Below are 10,449 nucleotides of genomic sequence, written 5' to 3' on the forward strand. Positions count from 1 at the left end.
CTATTGGCAAAATATCCTTTCTCCATTCCCATGCTGACTTAGTTCTTCGTATACTTTCTGCAACTTTATGAAAATAATACTCTGTATGGTTTTTACTATTCTCCTTATGGATTTGTATCCAAAACCCTATTTTCTCCTTAATTCCTAGAACACCCCCACCCCCACTTCATCAGTATCCCTTTCCACTTTGATTTATAATCTTCTGCTTATGTTAAGTATATGAGCCTTAACTTCATAGCTCCAAAATATCCATACAAATCAGATAATCATAAACCACCTTGTTATATGGAGAAAATAAGCTTATCCCACTTAACTCCTGTACTCTTTCCCTCCCAGATAAACTTCTTCAACTCTTTATTAATTATTTTCCACACCTTCACCTCCGGCTGATAAAAATATACCTGACCTGTATATAAAACTAAAGAGACTAAAACATTTTCATTGCTTGTATTTTACTATCCATATCCATAAACAAGAGCTGGCTTCTCAAATTTTGTGTTATCTTTTGTTTAGTATCTTCCCACATATCTTTAGCTTCCATAACAGAATCTTTTTTAATCCATACATCTAAATACTTCAACTTATCATGTCCACATAAATATGGATATTGCTGAACCAAGTAAAGAGTGGGTACATAATTTACAGTTATAGCCATTGTTTTATCTTCAATAATTTTATATAAAAAATAGACTTGAACTGTCTCAGAATGTTCCACAACACCAAAATGTCCTTTTCTGTTTACTAATATAGGTTTTGGCTGCTTTCTCGTGGACAGGTTTGGGGCATTTATGAGATGTGCCTGTGAAACACCGGTCCAGTTGTTTGTCATTATCATTATTATTAGTCCTCTTTTCCCCATTGTCTATGTGGGATCATGTGTTGTGTCATCTGTTGCCATCTCTCTCTGTTTAATGCCACTATCCTACCTTGTTTGACAGTCATGTCTGACTGTCACAGATTTCTCACATAATACATCCATCTCTTTGTTGGATACCCTCATTGCTTCTTGCCTTCCTTCTGTCTATCCCAAAAATTCTTCACCATTCGCCTTCTACTTTTCTGCACATATGTCCAAACCACTGTAATCTGTTCTGGCCTTCTCTGCAATTGTAGCTGCTATGGCTTCTGCTGTGATGTCCTCATTTCTTTGTCTGTGCCACAGGGTTCATCCTACCACCTGTCTCAGGCAGTTCATCTCCATCACATCTAGTTTCCTCAACTACTCTGCTTTTACTGCCAAGGTTTCTGTACTCTACAGTAGTACTGGTTGCACCCACTGTTTTGCACACATTACTTTTCAGATGCTTTAGCATTCTTCTGTCAAACACTATCACTGACACTCTGTGCTAGTTGACAGCAGTCTCTCTGATTCTAGCTTTGCCTCCTCATTTAGACTTCCCTTCTCCCTCTCTGATACTTGAAGTTGTTGGCCTGTTCCACTGTTTCCCTTCTATCTAAATTCTCAGCTTCTTCCGATTTCTCCCATTTGTTACTATTACAAATGTCTTACATTTACTCCGTTTCCTGCTATGAGCCTTCAGTTTTGCATTCCATTCCCCTATCTTTTGATGAATTTCTTGGTCAGAGTCTGCCTGTAATGCCAGAACATATGTATACAACTTTGTTATCAGTCCCCTCTGACCAGTTTGCTAGTGTAGTCCATCACTAGTATGAACAGCAGTGGGCTCAGAGATTAACCTTGATGCACACCAACTCCCACAGGGGAAGCCCTCTGTGAAATCAGACTCTGTTCATACTTGAGTCATTGGGTCCTTGCACTTAGCCTGCACTAATTCTATCAATATTTCTGAGATTTTGAACAACAGCTGCCGAAATCAACATTCTTGTAATGTTGCAACCTGATAGAGTTTCTTTGTGCCATCTATTGAGCCACTTTCCAGAAGCTCATAGAGTGTTTCTCTTGCCTTGTTCTTTGCTAATGCAACTCCTGTCTTAGTTTCTTTGTTAGCCAACTGGCATTCATTCTTAGCCTGGACGTCTTCTCTATCGTCCATTTTTTCCTGCATTTCTTTCTTTTGATTACTTGCTGGAATTCTGCACTCCACCACTATCTTTCCTTATGTACCTTATCTTCATGTCTGGCTTGGCTACATATCTGTTCTATAGTCCTCACACATTTTATTTTGAGGTGCTGCCATTCTTCCTCAAATTCATCTATTTCTCTTCTTTCTGAGGAGCTAGAGCCCTTAAGTAATTCCCTGAACTCATGTCCATTCTCTCCAGTCAACTTCCAGGTCTTTAACCTAGTCTCTGTTGACCTTAGAGCCTTCTCTGATCACTCAATTGTTTCACTGGGGATGACATTGCAATTGCTGATTTTACACCAATGCTCTTTTCCTACTAGGAAGAAGTCCACCTGAAATGCATGTTGGCCACTCTTGTAAGTGATCTTGTAACTGTCTTGCTTGATGAACCACATGTTGGCCATCATCAAGCCATTTGCCAGGCAGAAGTCTGGAATAGTCTTTCCTTCTTTATTCCTCTTGCCCCACCCATGTGGACCCAGGAAGTCCTTATATCCTGTTCCTCTAAGCCTGCTGCTTTCCCTGACTACATTTTCCTTAATGCAATGCTTACTTCTTCTAGGGTGGGCTTTGCCCCTTCTTTCGTCATAAGCCATGTTTGGGGCAGTACAGCTTTTGTGGGGTTCTCTTCATTCCGAAGCTGCTGGAAGTACTCCTTCCATCTGCCTTTGTTATCCTGTGGACTAGTGAGGAGGTTGTTGCTGGCATCTCATATGAAGGGTGTCTGACTATCTTCTTTATCTTTCTGTATTTGCCTTGTAACCTGATAGAGGTTGTTTGTATCATCCACCAAGTCACTTTCCAGAAGCTGGTAGCGTGCCTGTGATACCTTTTTCTTTGCTATTGCAACTCCACTGCTAGCCTCTCTGTTAGCCAACCAGTATTTCTTCTTAGCCTGGTCCAGCTTTTTTATCTCCTATTTTTTGCTGCACTCCTGCATTCCATCACCAGCTTTCCTTATGTTCCTTGCTTCCATACCTGGTTCGGCCACATATTTATTCTATAGTCCTCAAATATGCTGTTTTGAGGCACTGCCATCCTTCTTCAACTCAATCTATTTCCTCCTTCTTCCTGAGGTGTCAGAGCCCTCCATAATTCCTTGAATGCCTGTGCTTTCTCTCCTGTAAACTTCCATGTCTTCAGCCTAGTCTCTGTTGACTTAAAGCCTTCTCTGGCCACTGCTTGCAGCTTATTGTGTCAACCAGTGGTTTATGGTATATGATATCTGTTTCACTGGGGATGACTTTGCAATTGCTGATTCTATCCCAGTGTCCTTTTCTTACTAGGAAAAGTCTACCTGAGTCACAGGTTGACCACTCTTGTATGTGAGCTTGTGACTGTCGCTCTTACTGAACCATGTGCTGGCCAGCATCAAGCCATTTACCAGAAGATGTCTAGAATGGCCTTCCTTCTTTATTCCTGTTGCCCCACCCATGTGGACCCAGACAGTTCTCATATCCTGTTCTGCCCATCTTGATATGTGCATTCAGGTCCCCCATTATCAACACTAGTTCCTGTTGTCCTGTTTTTTCTAGCAGGTTCTGCAGCTGTTGTTTGAATGCAGTCTTTGCCTCCCTACCACAACCGTGTTGTGGAGTATAGGCTGAGATTCTGAATACTGCCCTACCTTACACTGGAGTCTGACTGCCATGAGTCTGTCATTAATTCTAATGAGATCCCTCACTGTCTTCTGAAGCTTTTTTCTCACTACAATTTCCATACCATTTCTAGTCAGTCCTCCTCCTGAGTAGATACTGAATCCCAAGCCAAGTGGCTTTGCTGCACTGCCTTTCCATCTTGCCTCTTGGCTAAATAGGATGTTCAGTCTCCTTTTACCATCATATCATTCACTTCTATGCCGCATGCTGTCAGTAAAACTATATTGTGTGCAGCAATCCTTACTTCATGTTTGTCAGGTGGATTGGTTTTATTTCCAGCTTTCATTCAATTGAGCTATCTATTCCAGGTAACCAAAGCTGGGTGACTGGACACTGGCTAGCCAGTAGCTTACTGACTTGAGACTGCTGGGCTTTATGGTGGGCACACACTGGCCAATAGGGGCACATACACCCCTCCTACCATTATCATGAGTCCCTGCCATAGCTCAGAATAGGCCAGGTCTTCAATCCATTTATCAACAGCAAATACCCATGCCCATTTATGCCAACATTAGTCAAGTCACCTAGAGCCAGTTTTTACACTGATGAGGCATGCAGCCTGTGACCCATGTTCTCCTATCCTGAGGATACTACACACCACAGTTGATGCCCAAAGTGGTTGGTCTACACAACTTTTCCCCCCTGTAGTTAAAATCTAGAGTCCATGCTGCTGCCCACAACTCCATTCTTGGGAGGGTTTGAGGTGGAAACACTCAGCATGTTTTTGGGTTGTGGAAAGAACCCTACAGAGACACATGAAGAACATGCAAACTCCACACAGGCATTGTCCAGTTGTCAGGATGGAAACTTGCACCTTGTGCATGAGAAGCAAAAACCTTAACCATTATGACAAATAGGCTATGGCATAGAAATTTTACATAGTGTTAGCTCTTTCCTCTTGATTTTGTGGGAACCACATATGCTCTCCCATATGTCGCTGCATTGCATTGAGGAACTGGTGGAATATTCTTGAGGTAAAGCCTTTGAAGCCCCCACTGTGTCCCTTGTAGGTCACTGAAATGTCCCTGTACCTAAAATATGTAAAGCTAGATGTAGCTTAGTATCCACTGTGATGGGTCATACATGATTTTCACAAGGCCACAGAGGGGCCGCTACATGTCCATTATTTACTGCATGGTGTCCCTATCCACCTTTAGCTGTTCATTATTTCTATTTCATGGAGCCCATGGCAGGTTAAATGTGGTCTGGAAACCCTATGCTTTTGAGGGTGACATTTAGCAATATCATCAGCAGCAGCACCTTCTATCAGATCCTCTTGCACATACAGGTTTACAATAGCTAAGGCAACTTGTCAGTTTCCATAAGATTTTTTTTCAGTTCTACAGAAGTTCAGGCTGGTACTGTTTTTCTGCTTTCTGAGAAAAATAATGTGTGTCTAAGCTAGGCCAAGTTAATATGCTATAAAATGGTAGCAATGAAGCCTTTTAGTTTGGAGAGTATCTTAGGATTTTTATACACAGCAGGGCAAGTATCAGCACCACTGAAAAAGGCTCATCTCAATACATAAAGACCTCCCTCAGATCTGTGCTGGATGGATGAAAAAATCTGCAGCTAACTTCAGGTAAACTGAAACAAAATTCCCTTTTTTCCATTTTCCCATTTGGCTTAGTACATGATTTGGAACAGTGTCTTTTTTTAAATAATTATGCCCAATGTCAGACCTGTAAGTATTTTCTAAAAATGCATGCTACATACTCACCATAATGATAGATCCATGTTGCCTGTCCCCATCTGGTGAGACTTCAGATATGACTCAGATCTGACACCAGCCAATTCAAAAGACTTTAGCTTACTTTGGTTGCACCTTCCTTACCCATATCAACCCGCTCATCCATCAACTTCCCAGATCAAGTATGCCCTTGAGGAAAAACATGATGATAAAACATATCCAGCTGATCAATACATCTCCCACAACTGGAAAGACATCACCCGGGGGAAATGCAAGACTCTAAAAAAGTTGAATGAATAAACTCCAATGCCTGGTCATCACAAGTGGGAAGACTCACCATGTCAGCAGTAAGGCCAAGGGAAGAGGGGCCAGGAACTATTGTTATGGTGAGTACATAACTTCCGTATCCAATGTTGTCTGCTCCATCTGGATTCAACCTGTGGGACAGAGTTCACAGCCACAACAATTCCTTGGGAGGAACTAAGGAAGAATATTCCACAACCCAGTGGAGCCAAAAGGAAGCCCTGGATCTAGACTGAATGGCCAGCTTATAATGTGACACAAAAGTGTGGTGGCCCAGCCAAGTAGCAGCAGCACAAATATCCTCCATAAGTACTTTAGAAAGAAAACCTGCAGAGGTAGCTACAGATCTATGAATGACCTTTGGGCTTGTGTAAAACAGTCTTACGTTTCAAGGAATATATAAAAAAAATACAATTGGACAGCCACCTAGATAAAGTTACTTTAGACACAGGACAGCCCAGCCTTGAGAGGTAATCGCCACCAAAAACAAAGTTTTCCAAGACAACAGCTTCAAATCTGAGGAGGCTGAAGGATCAAAAGAACTGGCTAGAACCTGAAGAATGTAAGGTAGATCCCAGGGAGGGACTGGATCCCATACGAGAGGACAAAATAGAAATGTACCTTTGAGAAAAGTGCTGGATATCTTAAGAGAAGCCAAGGGCATATAGTCTCTACTGTTATGAAAGTTAGAAATGGTCGCTAACTGTACTTTGGTAGTAGAAAAGCTAAAGCCTGAGCAGAACAACTCAAAAAATCCAAGACTAATTTCAAGGGAGCAGAGAAGGGGTCGAGTCCCAGAGCCTCTGCCCACAAAACAAATCTTTTCCATTTACTGGAATATACTTTTATTTATTTATTTGCAGTTTGTTTTCCAGGATAGTCCATTGGGCTACAAGGAGCCCATTTTCAATGGAGTCCTAGGGAGAAAAGCTCCGAAAAAAAAAATACAAATACATAGGGAGGAAGTATAAAATCCATAGTAGTACATAGTACAGCCAAGTACAAATACTTGTCATGTGTACACATATCCATTTTTCAAAGTGTTACATAATGCAAAAAAGGAAAAGATATACATTCCAAAAAAAACATTATTCAACAAGAAACATTCAGTTGGAAATACAAATTTTTTTTTTTTTGAGATTGTGGTGGGGGAGCTTTCAGTTGTAGGTAAATAACATCACAGATGATGGAGTACTATAGTAGGTAGTGATTGGCAAGAAATGAGTTAGGAATAATTAAGAGAACAGAATAGTCTTAATTTAGGTTGGATGAGAGCAAGAGCATTTTCATTCAGAAGTAAGGTGAGAGTGCAGTGAGGTTTTGAATAAGGAATGACTGTTGGTGCAGATAGAGGGAGGGAGGAGTTCCAGAGGTGTGCTAGAGAGAAGGACATCGGGTGATCCCTAGCTGGACGTGAAGTTTTATGCAATTTAATTAGGTTTTGGCAATTAGATCTTAGTGATCTATCTGGTTTGTGCATTGCAAAGGTGTTTGCTAGGGAGGGACAGAGAGATGGGTTGTGAATGAGTTTGTGTGCTTGGATGAGCTGGGTGTAGGAAAGGAGGTTAGGTAACTCTAGCCAACTTAGTTGGTGAAGGAAGTTACAGTGGTGGAAGGAGGCTCTATGACCAGCAACAAATTTTGATATCTTGTTATAACAGGATGAGTTTTGCAGTAAGGGAAGAATGAAGGCTAGTTAGGATGGGAGCGCTGTATAAAAGGGGTGGGATGAGATATGTATCGGCTAGTGTAATCCTGGTGGTGGGAGAGATAAAGCAACTATGACGGTAGAGCATACCTAGTTTTTTATGGGGTTTTTTTATGTTTGCTTGTATATGCTTGTCAAGTTTTAGTCAGTTGTCGATAACTCCCAGCAGTTTTGTGTCAGAGACTAGTTCTAGGGAGGTATTATTTTTGCTGGTAATTAAGAAGGATTGTTTGTCTAGGGAAGATGTTTTAGAGGTGTTGAATAGCATAAGTTTGGTTTTGGATGCATTCAGGGTAAGATGATTGTCTAGCATCCACTGTTCAGTAGAGGAGAAGATGGCTTGTGTTAGATTGTTGAGAGTTATAATGGAAGGGGAGGAACAGATTATAGTGGAATCGCCGGCGTATTGAATAAGTCTGGATTATGGGATAGCATAATAGAAATCATTTATGAATATATTGAATAATAGGGGGCCTAGAATGGAACCTTGGGGGACACCTGTGGAAGTGTTGAGGAAGGGTGAGGTAGCTCTTTTCCATTTAACCGCTTGTTGCCTGTTTGTGAGGTAGCTTAAGAACCAGTGGATGGAGGGGGGAGGATAGGTTTAGTTTAGAGAGTTTGGAAAGAAGCAGGTTGTGGGAAATGGTGTCAAAGGCCTTAGAGAGGTCAAGGAAAAGAGTAGATACGAGGTGTCCAGAGTCGCGGGCTTTGTTGATTGTTTCAAGGAAGGACAGAAGAGCAGTGGAGATACTATAACGTGGTCTAAAGCCATGTTGTGTGGGGGTTAGAAGCTGGTTATTGATGAGATAGAGTAAAAGTTGTTGGTGGACACACTTCTCAAGTAGTTTAGAAATAGGAGATAGGATGGTGATAGGGTGAAAGTTAGGGATGTCATTGTTATTTCTGCCTTTGTGGAGAAGGATAATAAAGGCCTTCTTCCAGAGTTGGGGGAACTGGCATTCTGAAATGGAACGATTTATTAGTATGGAGACAGGGAGGGCAGTTACTTCAGCAGCAACTTCTGGGAAATAGGAGGGGATGTTGTCAGGTACACTGGAGCCAGGTTTTAATTTTTGGAGGAGTTTATTGTAGTGGGTATGGAAATGGGATTGATGGAGAAAGGTGGGAGTTGTGGTCATGGGATGATGGCAGAATTGTTAGTGAAGGATAGTGTTAGTTTGATGGAGTCAATAAAGAAGGAGTTAAATTGGGTTGCTAATTCCATGTCAGTTGTATCTGGGTCAGGGAAGGGGTTTTCTTTTTTTCCAGGGTTGAGGAGAGATGTTATTCCTTTCCAAAATTGTCTGGTGTTGGTATTATGGTTGGTTTGAAGGGAAAAAAATAAGTTTTCCGGTCAGAGGCAATGAGTTTTTTGACTTTGTTGCATAGAGTTTTATATTCAGTAAGGGTAGAGAGGGTTTTATTTTTTTTTGTATCGTGCCATGCTTTGTAAATGGATTCCTTCTGAGAAGAGGACAACATATGAATGACCACCTGTGAAAGCTAGGGATTCCTGGCCATCAAGGGAAATGGCAGAGCCATGTGGTCAATTTGAGTAACTGAAGACTGGGGCAATCGAGACCTGCTGGCTGAGAAATCAGATCTGGAATTGGATCTAATACCTAGCTGCATCCACTGCCATGCACTTGGTAAACTCCTGGGTGGGGCTATGGTGAGAACAAATGGCAGAACCCTGAGCTAGTAATGATAGGCTCCCAGTCAGAAGTGAATGAATCTCTGGGAATGCTGATCTATCTTGATGTGGTGGTAAGCATCCTCGGGGTGTATTGAGTACATCCAATCATCTTCCCTCAGAAGAGGTAATATGGACTGCACCATGATCATCCAGAACTTGGTCTTTTTAACAAAATGATTTAGCTTGTTTAAATCCAAAATTGGCTTGAGGTCCTTTGTTTTCTTTGGTACTAAAAAGAATGTAGAATAGACCTCAGATCCTATCTGGTCTGGTTGGACCTCCTAAATGACTTGATTTGTTTTCTCAAAGCCAGGTTTGGAACATGCACATGATGTGCCATTTCAATTAACAATTCCTGTTGTGGAATAATACAGCCTGTTCCTTCCAGTTTCTTGGGTACAGCAGAAAACCTCAGGTTTTCCCTACATGTTCTGTTCACTAATCTATTATTTTTTGAAACATCTCTTCTTGTGCAGTCTCATATTCAGCCAGTCTTTTCTTCATTTTCTCCTTTGAGTTTTGCAGTTGTAACACCTTATCTGAATATCTGCTTACAGCTTCTTCCATTTGTTTCTAGCCTTTTATTGTTTGAGTTGATATACTCCATCAGTTTTTTATTTATTTTAATCAGGTCTGTGTTCAGTTGCCTTATACTTTCCTGTAGGTTACTAGAAGTCATCTCTGGAGGTTGCACTGCTTTCTGCTGAACAGCTGCAGTATTTTTCCCAGTCAGTGTTTTTCATTGCCTTTTGTAGCTGATTTTCCTTCAGGTCCTCTGTATTTCTTTTTTCCTGGCATCCAGGTAGTGCACTTACTAGTCAGTTACTGAAATTTACCCAGAAATCTAGGTCCACTGGCTTTCTCTGCTAAGTTTCTGTTTTCACACTGGGAGAGCTAGAATTAAGCTGTTACTCAATGTGGAGACATCTTGGAAGTCCCTAAATGACTTGATTTGTGAGCAGCTTTTGGATCACTGCTGGACAAAGTTTCTGCTGGGGGTGGAACATCTGGGTGACATTTTGGGTGACAGTTTGGAACTTCTAGAAAGGGAATGAAGTAAGTTCTGGATATGACTCTAAAAACCCAAGTGTCTGAGGTGATAGCCTCCCAAGTTATTGTGTGGAGATCTAGACAACCCCTGACTGCTTCCGAAAATAGCAGTTAGGTAACCCATCAGGGTCACTGAAAAGGCCCACCAGAAAAAGCCCCGCAGAAGACCTTATTCTGCGGACCGCCTCTGCCCATTGGACAGTGTCTGTTGGGATCCCCTGCCCTCAAAAGGAACCTTTCAGAGGAGTGTCCTAGGAAGAGAACTGTGACTTCCTGAAAAGGAGACACTTGCCCCCTTT

Source organism: Protopterus annectens, chromosome 2.part0, assembly GCF_019279795.1.
Source record: "Protopterus annectens isolate FY-2018-M chromosome 2.part0, PAN1.0, whole genome shotgun sequence".
In the NCBI taxonomy this organism is placed as follows: Eukaryota; Metazoa; Chordata; order Ceratodontiformes; family Protopteridae; genus Protopterus; species Protopterus annectens.